At 37.7% G+C, this 16,206-nt stretch overlaps 1 protein-coding gene across 6 annotated transcripts in view; it reads right to left on the bottom strand.

Moving 5' to 3' along the window:
* PPARA (peroxisome proliferator activated receptor alpha) overlaps positions 1–16,206 on the bottom strand; it is a 40,093-nt gene that overhangs the window by 17,645 nt on the left and 6,242 nt on the right. The window contains exon 3 of one of the 6 annotated variants that reach the window (XM_037387987.1): positions 6,157–6,298. The exons of 4 other annotated variants lie outside the window; for them this stretch is intronic. The gene's annotated coding sequence lies outside the window, so the exon portion shown is untranslated. Of the gene's footprint in view, positions 1–3,339; positions 3,502–6,156; positions 6,299–16,206 lie in introns of those variants that run through there. One more of the 6 variants, XM_037387986.1, reaches the window with a different exon arrangement.

Here is a 16,206-nt window from a genome sequence, read left to right as displayed (position 1 = left end):
CAGGTATGTTACTGTACCAATTATTGTACCAACTCTCTTTGTTGATGAGAAGCTCAACATGATGCACCAATGTGTGCTTACAGCCCAGAAAGCCACCACATCCCGGGCTGCGTCAGAAGAAGCAGGACCAGCAGGTTGAGGAAGGTGATTCTCCCCCTCTGCTTGGCTCTTGTGAGACCCCACCTGGAGTGCTGCATTCAGCTCTGAGGGCCCCAGCATAAGGACACAGACCTGTTGGAGCAAGTCCAGAGGAGGACCATGAAGATGATCAGAGGGCTGGAGCACCTCTCCTGTGAAGGCAGGCTGAGAAAATTGGGGTTGTTCAGCTCTGAGAAGAAAAGGCTCCAAGGAGACCTTATAGCAGCTTTCCAGTACCTAAAAGGGGCCTACAAGAAAGCTGGAGGGGGACTTTTTACAAGGCTAGTTTTTAAAAGGCTTATTTACTAGTGATAGGACAAGTGGTAATGGCTTTAAACTAAGAGGGTAGATATAGATATCAGGAAGAAATTATTCACTGTGAGGGTAGTGAGGCACTGGCACAGGTTGCCCATAGCAGCTGTGGGTGTCCCATCCCTGGAAGCGTTCAAGGCCAGGCTGGATGGGGCTTGGAGCAACCTGGTCTAGTGGGAGGTGTTCCTGCCCATGGCAGGGGGGTTGGAACTAGATGAGCTTTAAGGTCCTTTCCAACCCAAACCAGTCTGATTTCACTTGGACATGTCGCATTGCTGCTCTATCACTCTGCACAGCTTGGCTGTATTTTAAAATAACAGTCCAGTTAGAGTTATCCAATTTGATATATTAAATACTCATTAGGACATTGTACCAGATTGCTAGCACTGTAAAAGAACATTTATAAGCAATACAAGAGCTTTCATGCACATCTCAACTTCTTTCTGAAGGGATCAGTTGAAAGGCTGGTGCAGCTTTTTTTTTATTTTTTTTAAAGTGCATCCAAAGAATACTGATTGTGATACATAATTATTTTACAATGTAACAGAACTTTTTATTGGAAAACTGAAACAAAGTAACTTCCTTCACATAGAGGACTGAATGGTAATTGCTATCGGTTACAGTCCCTACAGAATTTCCATAACCTGAAACTATTTAGTAAAATAAATTCCAAATGCCACTTTCTTTTAAAGGTCAACAGTTGTCCTGTCCCCAAGAATCACCTTAGTCTCTCTTATAAATCCTACCAGCTTGTAACCTGACAAAATATGAAGAAATATCTACACTTGATACTCAGAAGCCTGTCAAAAGACATAAAATAGAAGTTAAAATTATTGTAACATATATGACCATAGTTACTGAAGAAATAAAAGAAATCAGAAATTTTATGAATGAGGACTCTAAATAAAAGATTACTTTAAAACAAAAAAAAATTAGCCTAATGCTTTAGGAATGTATGGTCACACCCCAAGGGAAAACAGCAGATTATTGCAGATTATCTGACAAAGATTTTAACGCTAGACCATCCGCATATATTCAGAACAACACTTCCAATCTCATGAAGGCTCAAGATACAGAGTAATTTTGAAGATGAGAAGTGCCTCACAAAACATTACTTTCAGAAAGTAAGAAAGAAAAAGATTCAACTGCAAACATTTCTGGTCAACATAATCTGTTATTCTCTGCCAATACTTTCAAACTTGAATCTCTGAACAATTTCTCTGTTGAGGCTGCATGGACCAGCCCATAGTAACACCTGGAATTAACTGTGCTGTTTGCACAGAGCCCAAAACATTACATTATCCACCTGACATCCCTGACATACCTGGAATATACTCAAGCTGAGAAATAAGAAATCACTTTTCTGTATTTCATTTGTGGAAAAAAAGTTAAATTGTTATCCCTTTGATGTAGATATTTTGTGACGAGGGGAAAAGAGTAAAGAAACCTTTGATGTATGTTGGGTTTGTAACGATAGCTGAGAATAATAACTGTTCTCCAGCAATCCAAAGGAGACTACCAAATCTGTCTCCCTAAGGAGCCATCAACAAAAAAGGAAGAGAGGAATGGCAGAGCATATGATCGGCACTGCTCCTCCAGTGTGCTCTTCATGAAGTTCTCCCAGGCTGAAACAGTTGTTCACAGCACAGAAACCTTATATTCCTCTGCAGATACATAGCACGGGTACTCTGCCCCAGGATAGCTGGGGAGGTTCCAGGAGACACTAGGCTCCTCGTACCCAACGTTACTTCATGTTCCCTGCTCAATCACGTACATCTCTCCAAGTATCATTTCTTCATCCAGCACAAGTATTTGGAAAAGATTAAGTGAACACTGAAGCCTACCTTGAAGCAAAATAGGCATTATTTGGCAGGAAAGCAAAGTAAAGGCTTGATAGCTGACCTCTGATAGCTGGCAACAGCTCTTTCAGCGGCGTGCCTGGTATTGCCCAATTGCACCATACTTTTTCACATTTGCAGTAAATATTTAAAATTCTGTAGTCTTTTTAGCTGAATTTATATAAGAGCAACCTAACAGCTAGTGAAACATAAATGAAGTGCTTAGTGTTTTAACTATTAAATTACATACCCTTTTGTACTTCCCAACGCTACTAGTAAATTACAGCTGTTTAATCATTACAGCTCTTGCTGATGATTAACTAGCTACCTTAACAAACATAGCCATTACTTCACCATTTCTGAAGACTGTCAAAATATACTAATCTTTTCGTTACTGAAAACATTATAATTCATTTTTTTACAAGCACAGAAAACCTTTAAGTAAAACGTCTAGTATTCGTGCCAGTATTCATTCACTGTTCGCCTTCTGTCTTTGCTGTATTTTGTGCATGTTTACACATGCATATGCTTTCATTGGCAGGTTTCACTTAATATGCGTTGAACCTTACTTGTATGAAAATAAAGCTTCTAATATAAAAAGGGTAATGAGTATGAAGTTCATTTAAGTAATATTCACAGGGAGTGTTTTGCTTTACAAAAAGAGTTGTACATGTTACAACGGTAGATGTGGTAGCTGCCGCGTGAGGATTCCACTCAAGCATCTGCATAAATCAACATTTCTTCTTACTCTGAAGATTTTAGAAAAATTCTGTGCCACAAAGACATTTGCAAAGGATTGTCCCCGTTTCTCATACAATATTTTAGCCTCCATACCCCCCTTCCTACACCCACATAAAACCACACACAAACAAAACTGAAAACAAGAGAGAATGAAATAGGAAAATAAGAACACAATTTCATGTAATTATGATTTTGAGAATAAGCAGGTTTTACTGGTGCTTTCTCACAGCCTGTTATCTCTGAAATATGTATGTTTTCAGAAGTCCTCCTTTCCCACTGCCACACTGCAATTACCCAATGAGTAACTTACCTATAAACTTGAATCAGGTCTTAAAGAAATCACAGTCAGATTACCATAGACAAATACCTAATCATGCAGCGATTGGTAATTTGCTTCATTTTTAGAAAGGGATGGTGGGAGACTAAACCCCTGGCCCTTCCACATTTAATACTTGCCACGCTAGGGATAATCCCTGTAAGGAAAGAGGTCTTCGAGATGCAAAGGTCTCTGAGAAACAGTAACAAAGTTTGGATTTACTGCATAAACACATTGATCGTGTAAAGGGCTGGCTTGCAATATCAAGGTTAAAGTTGAAACAATCATTACCTCTAGGTCACTTTGCAAATACTGTGGCAGAACACAGCACATTTAAAACTAGGGGATGCAGTAGATACTTATAAAAAACTTGGGTAAATAGGAGGAGCCTGAAATATATAAGCTACAGGGTATTTCCAATATCCTGATTCAACACATAAAAAAACAACTGAAAATAAAATTTGGCATCTAAAATATGAAGTCCAATCTCCTATCTGGGAAAAAGCGCATGTTTTCTCCTCTATCCTGTGACATTTGATTCAGTTTTCATACTTTGTAACCTTACACATGAGTAATATTCTATACTTTACAAGGTATTAAGAACCTAAGACAGAGCGAATTTACCATGCATGAATTGAAAAATTTTCATGAGCCACCTCTTCATGAAGACTGCCAGTTGCACCCCAAAAAAACCCCCCCAAAATAGAATAACGTCATATTTTTTCCCCTCTACACAGCTGTACTCCATAATATCATATGCAAGTTTAATAACCCTTGTCTTCAAAACAAACCAAATTTCACATACCCTAATTTTAAGAAATTATACTAACATTGCAAAGTTAAGCTCTTAAAAGTTATTTAGTGAATAATTCTCTGCAACCTCGATTATGCTACCTTATTTTTTTTAATGCACTATGGTAGAAAATACATATATACTGCACAGTGTTCTTCTTTCCCTGAATCACTCCCCTTATAATTGGGCAGTGCATTAAACAGATTAAACAGCATTACATAGCTTGTAAGGCAATCTGGTCTATATTAGTCTGTGGCAGGAAAAGAGCTGTTCATTTATCAGTTGATCAAAAAGGAAGATCATTCTTTGCCTGAGCAAAAAGGGAGAAAAGACAATCCTCATGCTCAGATCCATAAGTACTTGCAGAGTTGGAGGAACACTAAGGAGTTTCTTGAAGGAAGAATACAGGCCACAGAGGCAAGTCTACTGGCTTCAGAAAGTGGGGACCATGAGTAAGTTTTACTTTCCTCCCTTGAAAACTTTTCTCTAATTGCATCAGAAGACGCAGAGATAGCACACTTCTCACATGGGAAGAGTTGATAAAGCTTTGAAACGCTGCAAATATTCAGATGATTTAATATTAAACATGGTAAAACCAATATGGGAATATTTTTTGGTTTTATATTACTCTGCCAAACCCAAGCAGAAACTTACTGAGCCAGGCAGCTGCATTTCTTTGGTCCCAGGATCTTCTGTCCCGTTGGATTTTAAAAGACATGATCCAAAAAAAGAGAGGAAAGGCAAGATTTTCTTACTGAAAATTAACAATTTTTATCAGCTTTTCCATTCAAGTAATTAGCCAACACCACAAACAAGTGCTTTTAAAGATGGGACTAAAACAGATGAATTAACAAGGAAGTCAGCAATAAGAAGATGCACACAAAAGCAGTGCTGATTGATGACAGGTCAGGTGCAAACTGTACCACACCAGCAACTGGCTATGTACGTTACACTAAACAGAAGTATTCTTCAACTATATGTACTCTGTCAGACTGTCAGGAGCCTATATGATTCTTCTATGTTGCAGCACCAGCTCCTATTAGTCCACCATGAGTTAAAGAAAATATAGTAAGGTCAAAGTGTTGAGATTTTAAAAGTTTATTTTGTGGCATATGCAGAACAGATGTTTTCCAGCTATATAGAAAAGTATAACAATATTGCCAGAAACTCTTGTATCACACAATATACATGATATTTGGCATGCAGGTTCCCACTAATTTAACAAAACCCTCAGTTCTTAGAACATTACTGTTTTGTTAGTTGTTCAGTTATTTTTACTCTAAAAAAACAAGGACATTACTTAATAGAATTATAAAATGTTATTTACAAGTCAGTGCTACAAATGCATACTTTTCCTGGTGCAAACCACTTTTAAAAGCAAAAACATATGTAAGGAGATACTAACATAGCAACACCCATTGTGTGGCAAGAAAAGCATTACCAACAGTAAAACATAAGATCATGATACAAATTCTGTAGAGAAAACAAACAAGGGTTGTCAAAGAGGAGGTAGCCATACTAAACATGAAAGATTCCTTACATGTTATTCAAGTGCAAGGCAGCTATAATGCAGAATCTGCATTAACAGAAATTTAAGGGTCTAGCAACATGTTTAATGTTTATGTGCCTCCCAAGCAAAAATCTAAAACCTCAATCTATATGATTACAAAACCACTCAGTTAAAGGCAAGACATATAAAGTCATCTTGGATTGCTACACAAAATGCTACCGTATCCCCTTATGAAGGAGAACTTTGAATGCTTATATTACAGTATATGCAAAGACCACAGTCAAAAATTTTGCATTTGCACTGGTAATCCACTACCTACATAGACCAAAAAGCCCCAAATACTTATTGAAGTGATTGCGTAACACTGCTCAGCTACAAAAATTTTGAGCAGACCCTACACAGAAACAGACAGAAAAAGATAAGGAAAAAAAACCAAATAATCAGTCAAGCAAGGTGGGGAAAAGCACAGACTGAGAAAAATACAGGAGAACAACGACATATCACTAACAGTCACTATTCAGGCTACTTTGCAGTTACTGAGCCAGCTTCAATCCCTGTTGGCATCTCCCTGTAGCTTCTTTCCAAGATTTAGTGGCACAGGGTAGAAGCTACTTCATTGGTCCTGACTCTCTGAAGTGGAGTCTCATTGCCTAGAATATATTAAAGAAAGATAAATGTCTCTGAGCAGGACGACTCATCCCCCTCTTAAATGCAACATTTCTGCTTTAAATCTATTCAGCTGCTTTCTATACCTTCATGATTACATATTCACAATTTCCTCCAATATTTTCTTTCAATTATGTAACACATTCATTATACTCTAAATACTTCTAAAAATTGTTTTGCCAAGATTAGTGTCTAAGTAACAAATAATACGTCAGCAACAAAACTATTCAGGAGGTAATTAAACTATTATCTCAAATATAATACCCTCTCACTTTCGCACCACAGACACAATTAATAATGGAGAAAAAAAATAATTACAAAGCAGAAATTAATTTTCAGCAAACAGAAATAAAAGGAGTAATTCATCTCACCTAACATCAAGCACCTCACTCATATGGTTGGGTTGAGCTGAACTCAATGGACTTTCCAGGGCCATGGCTAACCTTTGAGGCCAAGATCACAAATCAAAAAGTGGTACTTTTCAACCAGATCACTTCCATGATCCAGTTCACAGCAAAGCCTTACAAGTATTTGTGCTGGCTCAATGGAGGGAGCAGAAATAAGCAGCTGGGGAGAGGCATACATGTGCTGCACGGCTAACAAATAAACGTGTATGTCAGCCTGTATCCCCTCTGAAGAATCCAGTGATTGTGTAAACCAGGCCCCTGCATTGCCTGAAGTAAGGCAGCCATGCCTCTTAAGTCTCTGGTGAGAGCTGAGAACTGCTCTACAGATCAGACAGCATCTCTGTTAGATTAAGCAGTATCATCTTTTGACAGGGCTATGACACTATCACATAGGCTGAGGAGATCATGCACATCCCAGATATTCATCATCCTTCCAGCAGTAAAACTCCCACAGAAATCCAGTAAATGGAAAACACAGGCATTTACTCTGAGTTGAAACAACATGCTCCAATAAATAAATAAATAAAATAATACTTCCGATGCTGGAAACTCAAGTAGAATGTAGCTCAAAGACTTCAGCTGCTTGTAAAGAGTAAAACAACATCCTAGCATCAAACAGCTTTCTAATGGGAAATTTTAAATTCAACAAGCCCCTCAAGAACTTGGTAACTACGAACTCAGTTGAGAACACTTCACACTTACATACATGACTTTTACACTGACTTTATATTAGACCAGAAAGTATATTTTATCGTATTTGAGCCACAAAATTAGTCAACCTCTAGCAGACAGAGATCAACTTAAGATGTAAAGAAATACCACAGTTCTAGTTTATCAATACAACAAGATCTGAAGCCCATCTTTAAATTACCCACTGCTAACCCCTTTAACAACAGGAGCCAGACTTGATTTCATCAGCAATGGCACATAAAGGTTTTGTAAACTTTGCCTTCAGGCTCCAGAGACAAAAATTACAGGTCTCTCACCTCAAGTTTACATCTACCTAAAGTTATGCTTGCTTTCTCCCACATAAATGGACATTAGATGCATCAAATACTTATTTATTTCCAAATCATATACATGCAAATACATTACTCAAATTTGCATCAAGGTCCTTCCATTAAAAGAAAAATCTATTTTTCCTATCTGATTTCTGTAAGGAGTGCAAATTGAATTGTGCTTGAACTGCCATCAAGCTCAAATGTTCAAGTCTGCACAAAATAACAATATGACATTGGGATTTTTTGGTTTGTTGTTTTCTTTTTTCTCCTCCAAATGTGAGTTTTCCTATCCAAAAAGTGAATACTTTGGTGGTTTCTGTAATTGGGAAGACCTGACTTTTCTTTCTAGTGAAAGCTGAACTGATACTAAAGTCAGAAGTAGCTATATTTCCAAGTACAGTTTTCAAATCTCTCTTTTAAATCTACATTTGCTGAATCCCTTAAATAGTTGACTATTAGGACTTTAGTATCAGTCAATAGTAATATTAGTTAACAAACCATATCATATTATAGTAGTGTTATTGGTAGTCTATAATGTTCTCCTTCACTTTACTATTTTCTTCAAGAAATGTGTTTGGGAGTGCCTTTGTTGGGTTTTTTCAGTTGGATAGTTTGGGGGTTTTTGAGGTTCTGGGGTGGGGGTTTTTTGGTTGGTTTTTTTTTGTTTGTTTGTTTGTTTGGTTTGTTTGTTTTTTTAACTACACTATAATCCAGTCTGATGTTTAGATGAATCCTGACTCTAAACCAAGCAAGAACTGACAAAGACTTAAGTGGAAAACTTTGTGTTAAAGTCTTTAGTCTTGCTTCAAATTTTATTGTCTAGATGCCTACAAATCCTGAAAAATTGGCAATTTGTTATTTTTTTCTTTCTCTATTTATCCTGTCTGTTTCCACTTTTATAGTAAATAACGAGCTCTGACACATGGTTAAGAATTGACTACAAGCTTAACCTATAGAATAAACATACTATTATTAACACGACATTAAAAATACTGGACAGCAGTATGAGGGAAGTTTATTCAATTTATGTTAGTTATTAATGCACATAAAGCAAATATTCAGATCAGAGTTAGTAATACACTGTATTCTTGAGGCATGACCATTGAAGCAAGTATATTTTATTAACAAGAGACTCAAAAGAACAATAGGAATTTTTTTTTTCTGCAAGAAACTAAGCCATGGCAACATCTTAGCAACCACTATGTTATAGAGTACTATGTATTCTCTGACATGTGCTCTCTTTCAAGTTCAAATACAGTTCCACAAGTACTACTCAGAGCTCACCACAGTTTCCATTAAAAAAATCCCACTTCATTTATATATATACCTTCATGCTTGCAACACACTGCCTTTTTCTTTTTCTCTCCAAAGAATCTCAGCTTTTGCTCTTTATCCAATGCATTTCAATGTCAGTATCTCTTCAAGTCACTGTTACATTCCACTCAAATTATTCCATACTTAAGCAAGATTCAAACGATTGCACATGTTAATCATAGCAGCCATAGTAATTTGTGCTTCGAACTTTTACAGATACTAAATTCTTCATGACAATATCTTGTAGGCAATGAAGCTGAAAGAATATACTGTACAGCACACAGATGCTCTATGCATTTGCTGAACGCTGTGAAGACCACAACTACTGAGAAACAAAAGTCTGATGCACCATATAGGAGGATGTTTTCTTTACATGTATGTTAAAAGCTAGGATTTGATTTATGATTGATATTTGAACCGATGCAAGGTCACATTCGGCCACGTTCGCACAAACACGACATTCATGTACTTGCTATTTGATCCAAAATCCAAGGTCACGTTCACACAAATGTATCATCTGAGTATTTTCTATTTTTTTCATTACTTATGATTATTTATTACACCTTTAACAAATTCAAAGATCTCTCACTTTTCCCATGTTTCCCAAAACTCCTTACCCATTTATTTGGGAGTCAACAAGCTAATTACATAAGCCAAGATTTTCAGTTGATTAACGGTTAAGGATACCTCAACTTCAGAAATCAGTGCTCAGATTGAGGCTAAATCTGATTGTACGGTATGCCTAGAATTAAGAGAATTTTTTAAAAAAGAACAAACCAAAAATCCCACAAAAACTCTTATGAGCTGCATGCACATACTAGATGTCCTAAACCATTATAATTTGTTTTTTCTACAGATAATGTGTAAAAGTAAGTTTCAGTGGTGAAGTCAAAGTTGATTCTGACATGTACAGCGTTTACAAACAGCCTACACATCTGTCCTAACATGCTGCTCACTGGAAACTAGATCCTTAAGACTAAATTGGAATGTTGCAATTGTTTCCTTACACATGTGATTACGGCATCTCAGATTATGCAAAGTGGCTGCTCAACAATTTTCTGACTATACCCTGATACTCTCCAGAGACTTCATTTGTTGAAGGATAAAGATATCTGAGGGTAAAAGGCAAATAGAAATTGCATTTTAGTGTGGTGACTAAATTATTGTCTCCAATATAATCAATTTTTGAAGTAAATAAAATGTAAGCCTCTTGCTAAGTCTCCTGCAGAGTACATTTTCACTACACATGGTAAAAATAAACTTCAGAGGGTAACAAATTAAAGACATCTGTGCAACTAAAATTGTCAATTAAAATTATAAACTAATGTGTACAGAGGCAGTGCCAGGCAAAATTTCTGGCCATTTTTCACTAAACATATTGACTGTACTACAGTCATACAGTAATACAGATATGTGTTACGTAAACCTCTAACTCAGAAGTTTTACTTGCTCACATGCTTGATAAAATAAAAAAAAAAAGCCAAAAAAACCCAAATAAAAAGAAACAAAAAAGAAATAACATACATGACTGTTCTATCCACAAAGACATCATAGCTTTTACAAGCAAAGCTGTCTAGTAACTCTTACTAACAAATATGAAATTGTAAACATACTATATTTATGAAAAGAAATAAAAAAAGCACCACTAACTTACATAGTCAAGGAAAGACTTTGATGCACTTTCTAAAACTGATAATATTCCAACAGTCTTTAGATTTGCATATATGTATGGATACCTTAAAATGCACTCCTATAAACTAGGATACAAGAATACCTTTTGTTTTATATCCACAGACCTTTATATGTGATAGCAATTGGTATGTATTGATAATCCCTTATTAGCAGGCTTAGTAGTAACATACTCTTTAGAACCTAGAATCCTTTCTGTATTATAAATAAAAATATCTGCCTCAAGTTTAGATTTATAGTAAAATGAAGGAAAAGAAATAATTAACTAATCTTTTGTTCTGTGAGTATATTTATTATTCCTATGTGATTACACCCTTGTTTACTCTTCGACTGAAGAACAAAGGAACATTCCTGTAACATAAATAGTTCAACTGAATGCAACCTAATTCAAGGCCACATATTATATATAATACTAATATATATTACTAATCTGTCATATAATCTAATATTGTACAGATACCAAGTAGTTTTGAGTTTGTTGACTGCTAATGAAAATTTTTAGAGTTGTATATAATTTTGTGAATTTAAACAACATAATAAAAGCTTGAGAGCATTAAGTTAGAATCATAGAATCATTTAAGATGGAAAAGACCTTTGAGATCTTCCAGTCCAACCATTAACCCTGGACTGCCAAATCCACCACTAAACCTGGACTGCCAAATCCACCACTAAACCATGTCCCTAAGCACTGCATCTACCCATATTTTAAACACCTCCAGGGATGGTGATCCCACCAGCTCCCTGGGCAGCCTGTTCCAATAATTGACCACCCTTTCAGTCAAGAAAGTTTTCCTAGTATCTGATCTAAACCTCCCCTGGTGCAACTTGAGGTGGTTTCCTCTTGTCCTGCTGCTTGTTATCTGGGAGAAGAGACTGACACCCACTTGCCTACAACCTCCTTTCAGAGAGCTGTAGGGAGCGATAAGGACCCCCTGAGCCTCCTCCTCTCCAGACTAAACAATCCCGGTTCCCTCAGCTGCTCCTCACAGGACTTTTGCTCCAGACCCTTCACCAGCTCCATGGCCCATCTCTGGACACGCTCCAGCACCTCAATGTCCCTCTTGCAGTGAGGGGCCCAGAACTGAGCACAGTGTTTGAGATGTGGCCTCCCCAGTGCCCAGTACAGGGGGACAATCACTCCCCTTGTCCTGCTGGCCACACTGTTTCAGGTACAAGCCAGGATGTTATTGGCCTTCTTGGCCACCTGGGCACACAGCTGGCTCGTGGTCAGCCAGGTGTCAGCCAGCACCTCCAGGTCCTTTTCTGCCAGGCAGCTTTCCAGCCGCTCTTCCCCAAGCCTGTAGTGTTGCATGGGGTGACAGTATGCAAGTTGTGACAGTACACAAATTCAAAAGGTAGAATTCATATCGATATTTGCAATTACCAGCATTAAAACACCGGGAAAAGGGTAACTTGGGGGAGAAGAAATAAAAAAGCTTTAATTCTATGGATTTGCTCCCAAAGATGTAAGATTTTCATACCATTGTCCCCACATTGCCCTATCATGTCTTCCTGTTCTTTCCCTTTCTCACTATACTTACAGTTCCCCCTCCCCACAACGTCCCTGAACTACTGACTGCAAACAGCAAACACACTGTAGCTGGTTCAGAGCTACATGTCGCAACTGGCTTGCAAGTGCTCCTGTGCTGATTGGCAGTTGACAGGCCAAACAAAACAGATAATTGCTGAATTCATATTGCATCATTTCCTCAGTAGGGTCAATAATTTGTTTTCCTTCTTCTCAGTCACCAACCTTCATAAAAATTAAAATTTTTTGCAAAAAAAAAAAATAAATATGCAGCTCAAAGTTATTGTGTGTGGGTAGAGGATAGCAGACCATACTGCATATATCTGACTTTTAGGTAACTAGGCTAAAAGAGATGAGAAAACAATCCTGAAACCAGTTTTCAATATAGCAGTTTTTGAGCATAACTCTCAGAAGACAGATCTGGACTTCTGCTCCCCCCTCCCCCATTTTTTTCCCCCAGTTCACTTTCAGTATTTGTTTTATATTTACTAGGGTTTGTAGAACACACGAACAGCACAATGGGTGCCTGAAGTTATGTCAGTACTCTGAGGAGTCTAAAATTTTTCAGGGTCCCTCACTTTGAACCCTAATCACATACTTTATTAAGAAAAAGATGTCCTTGAAATAGCGGTTAAATATTCACTCTGGCTGAGGATTTCTGACCTGTGGGTAAAAATACTAGTTCTTACAAACATCTTAATGGTAACGTTCTTCCTGAATAAAAAGATATGATTTTGGAACAATACTTTTAATCTAAAAAGAGAGGAAACAAAAGAAAAAGGTATCTTAAATTAAAATTACTTAATGCAAAAAGTTGACAGATGGACTTTTTAGCATATTGATTTGAGATCGTAAAAGCTTCACTTGAATCTTACCTGCCCTTCAACCACAACCCAGGCCTTGCAATCCTCCTTTTTTAGAATAGCTAGTCAGATACAACTTCTCCACCTGGCAAACTTTTGCCACTCTGATCTCATTACACAACTTCTGCTCAGAGCAGTCCCACAACTTTGCATCTATATCTGTTACTACAATAACTCTCCTACTAACGACCAGCATTCCTTTAAAAGGAACATGAAGCCTCTTAGTTTTCTCTTTTCATTTCCACCTTGAATTTCCCCACCTAAGCTTGGTCTCCTTCATGTTTTGGCTTGGCACAAATGTCCAGTAACTTTGGTAGCTGATGCTGCAACTTCTGCTTCAAAGAACAACAAAAAATATTTCTCTATCTTAGTATACCTCTTTTTCAGTCTCCAGCATTCTCCCCATCCCCAAATCTCAGGTTCAGTTTTGGCTTTACCCTGAGGCTGGCACACTCAGCTTCAATACTCTTTCAGCTCTCTTATCTGTCTCTTTCATAAGCCATGTCAATCCTCCCTAAAATCACCTCTGTCCCCTTGGGTCCTCTAGTCTTCTATCTCCGCTCCTCTAGTATCTGCACAGCTGCACTCTTCTCACCATCTGCAACCCTTTGCATGATTCATCACCAAACATAACAGACCATGATTATTCACTATTTGAAAAGCTACAGTGGAATTTACATCTGTTTCTGGAAGAGATTCAAGCAGCCTGAATTTGCCTTCTTACTAGAGAACACCACCGTGCATTTTCAGTGGGTTTATTGCACTGATAAACTTTATTCCCTTGCCCAGACAAATTAACAAGACATATTTGATAACCTAAACTCAGCTTAACGGAAGTATTTATATCCTATAAAAGAGAACAACCCTCAGACAAGATACTACAGATTTAGGCCCCTTCTACTTACAAGTGTCTTTTTGAAAATTAATTGAGTAATCCCAACGTATAGCTTTCATACTCTTCTACCAGTAGACAAAATCTAATGTCTTCTATAAACAGCACCTTCTTCTCTTCTTTCTGGGCTCTACCGACCCCTTTTTCATCCCTCCTGCCCTTGTGGCATCACTGAAATCCCAGTGCGGTGGGTTCCAGTCTGTGAAGGACGTAGTATTCGTCATTGTACTACAATTTTATTCATTCCTTCACAGTATTTTCACAGGCTCTTGTTGCTCAGCTATTACATTTAAATAAATAAACAAATAAAACCCGATAAAAATGAACTAACTTTGATTTAATGGCATGCTACTACTCAGAGTACCCGGAGTGGAATGTAAAACAAAATTCTTTCACTTTTTGTTGGGTTTTTTTTGTGAAGAAAAAGAACTTCAGTTTTGTTCTGGTAATTCAGAAATTCCTACCTTAAAAAGTTTTTCTTTGTGTAAATGTATCACACAAAACCAAAGTTTACACTGAATTAGCATTGCTGACAGGAGTCTTGGCCACAGGTATGAATGCAATGAATCTACATTTTTTGGCAAATGGATATAAAGTACTTGTACTTCCAAGCCACTGACACATCAGACAGAGGATATACTTGGGACACATGACTTCACAGTTCTAAATCAGGTCACTTGCTACAGTAGAGATATCACAAGCCTCACACTCCTGCATGATCAAAAAATGTCAAAATATAACCAATTATTTTCCTGACATCTAAGCTCTCTGCTCATCCTTCGTAAGACCTGAGGGGTGTCTACTGACCAGTTCAACAGCCCCATATTAACAGTAGTAGTATCACCATTGCTTCCTGCCTGCCACCCTACTTCTCCCCACTTCTTTTATCTAAGGAAGCACATGAATTACAGAAAAGGTAGAAGAAAAACAATACCCCAATGAAACATCCAGGATAAGAAAACCTGTTTAAAATGTCATATATGTACTTTCATATACCAGGTTTAATTCACTTGTGAGGCATTTTAGCTGACTGAATCAGACTTTGATAAAGCAGTTATAGGGACACAGCACTTGTAGCTCTCCACAGAGGCAATCTGAAGCTGTAGTTAGCAAAATAATGTTACATTAAGGGTACAGTCAGACAAAACCTCTTAAGTAATTTAATAGCTCCTTGACATCAAAAGGATACCCCTTCTGTAGCTCCCTGACGTTGTCAGCCCTGCACCTTCCTTCTCCTTTCTTAATTTTCAGCCATACCGCTCCATCTCACCTGGGCTGGCTTTTGCACTTGTCTGACTTCTCTGGCCACATCTGTAACAGTAAATAAAACAGGGCCAGAGCACAGGCTCGAGTCATGCTGTTAGCATCCTCTCTGACACCATTTTGGCCCATACGAACTTGGTGCTCCCAGACAAATGCCCAGGCACAGTTAAGGGGACAGCAAATGCAGAGCAGCAAAGTGCTCTTCACTGGCAGTCTGGGTGCAACCGTACTGTTTCAGGTGCAATCTTGTTACTTAGTTCCAGGTCCAGAAAACAGTCCCTGGTGTATTTTATTACCTAGGTTAGACACAGCTTCAGTGAAACAATTCAGTTTGTTAAGCTGGTTGAAGAGTAACACAGGAAAAACATAAGAGATAGCTGAACAGACTTTCTAAGGGGCAGCAAAAAGGAAGGATAGAAACACATGGATGATAGCAAAGGAAAGCAGCATGACGAACTAACCTGACTGATCTTTAAAAACAGTTGCTAGATCAGATCAAGCCATGCTGTGTAACCACACCTTTTGCTCTAAGCTTCATACTTGCAGGGCTATCAGGAACAACACAGAAAAGGGACATCCTGTTTTTTTTAGTCTCATATTTATGTATTCATTCATGTTCATTCATACACACAGACATGCATGTACGCATGCCACATTAGGAGAGAATCAAAATTAATGATAGCTGCAAACTGAACAATTCTATATGCTTAAAGGATAATCGCTATTAAATTTCGACAGGACTTATTACAGGATTTATAATCTTAAGAAAATGCAACTCCTTGTAAATTTGGTTAGAATTACGGCAGCTCAATATGCTGAAAATCAAGTGCCCAAAACACACATTTAAATTGAGCATTTGACAGCTGTTTGAAAATATTGGCCTATTCATATGTACAGTTACATCTCTACGGAAGCACAGTACCAAAACGTACTGC

This window comes from Falco rusticolus, chromosome 5 (assembly GCF_015220075.1).
Source record: "Falco rusticolus isolate bFalRus1 chromosome 5, bFalRus1.pri, whole genome shotgun sequence".
Lineage (NCBI taxonomy): Eukaryota > Metazoa > Chordata > Aves > Falconiformes > Falconidae > Falco > Falco rusticolus.
This window is presented reverse-complemented; position numbering and strand designations above follow the sequence as displayed.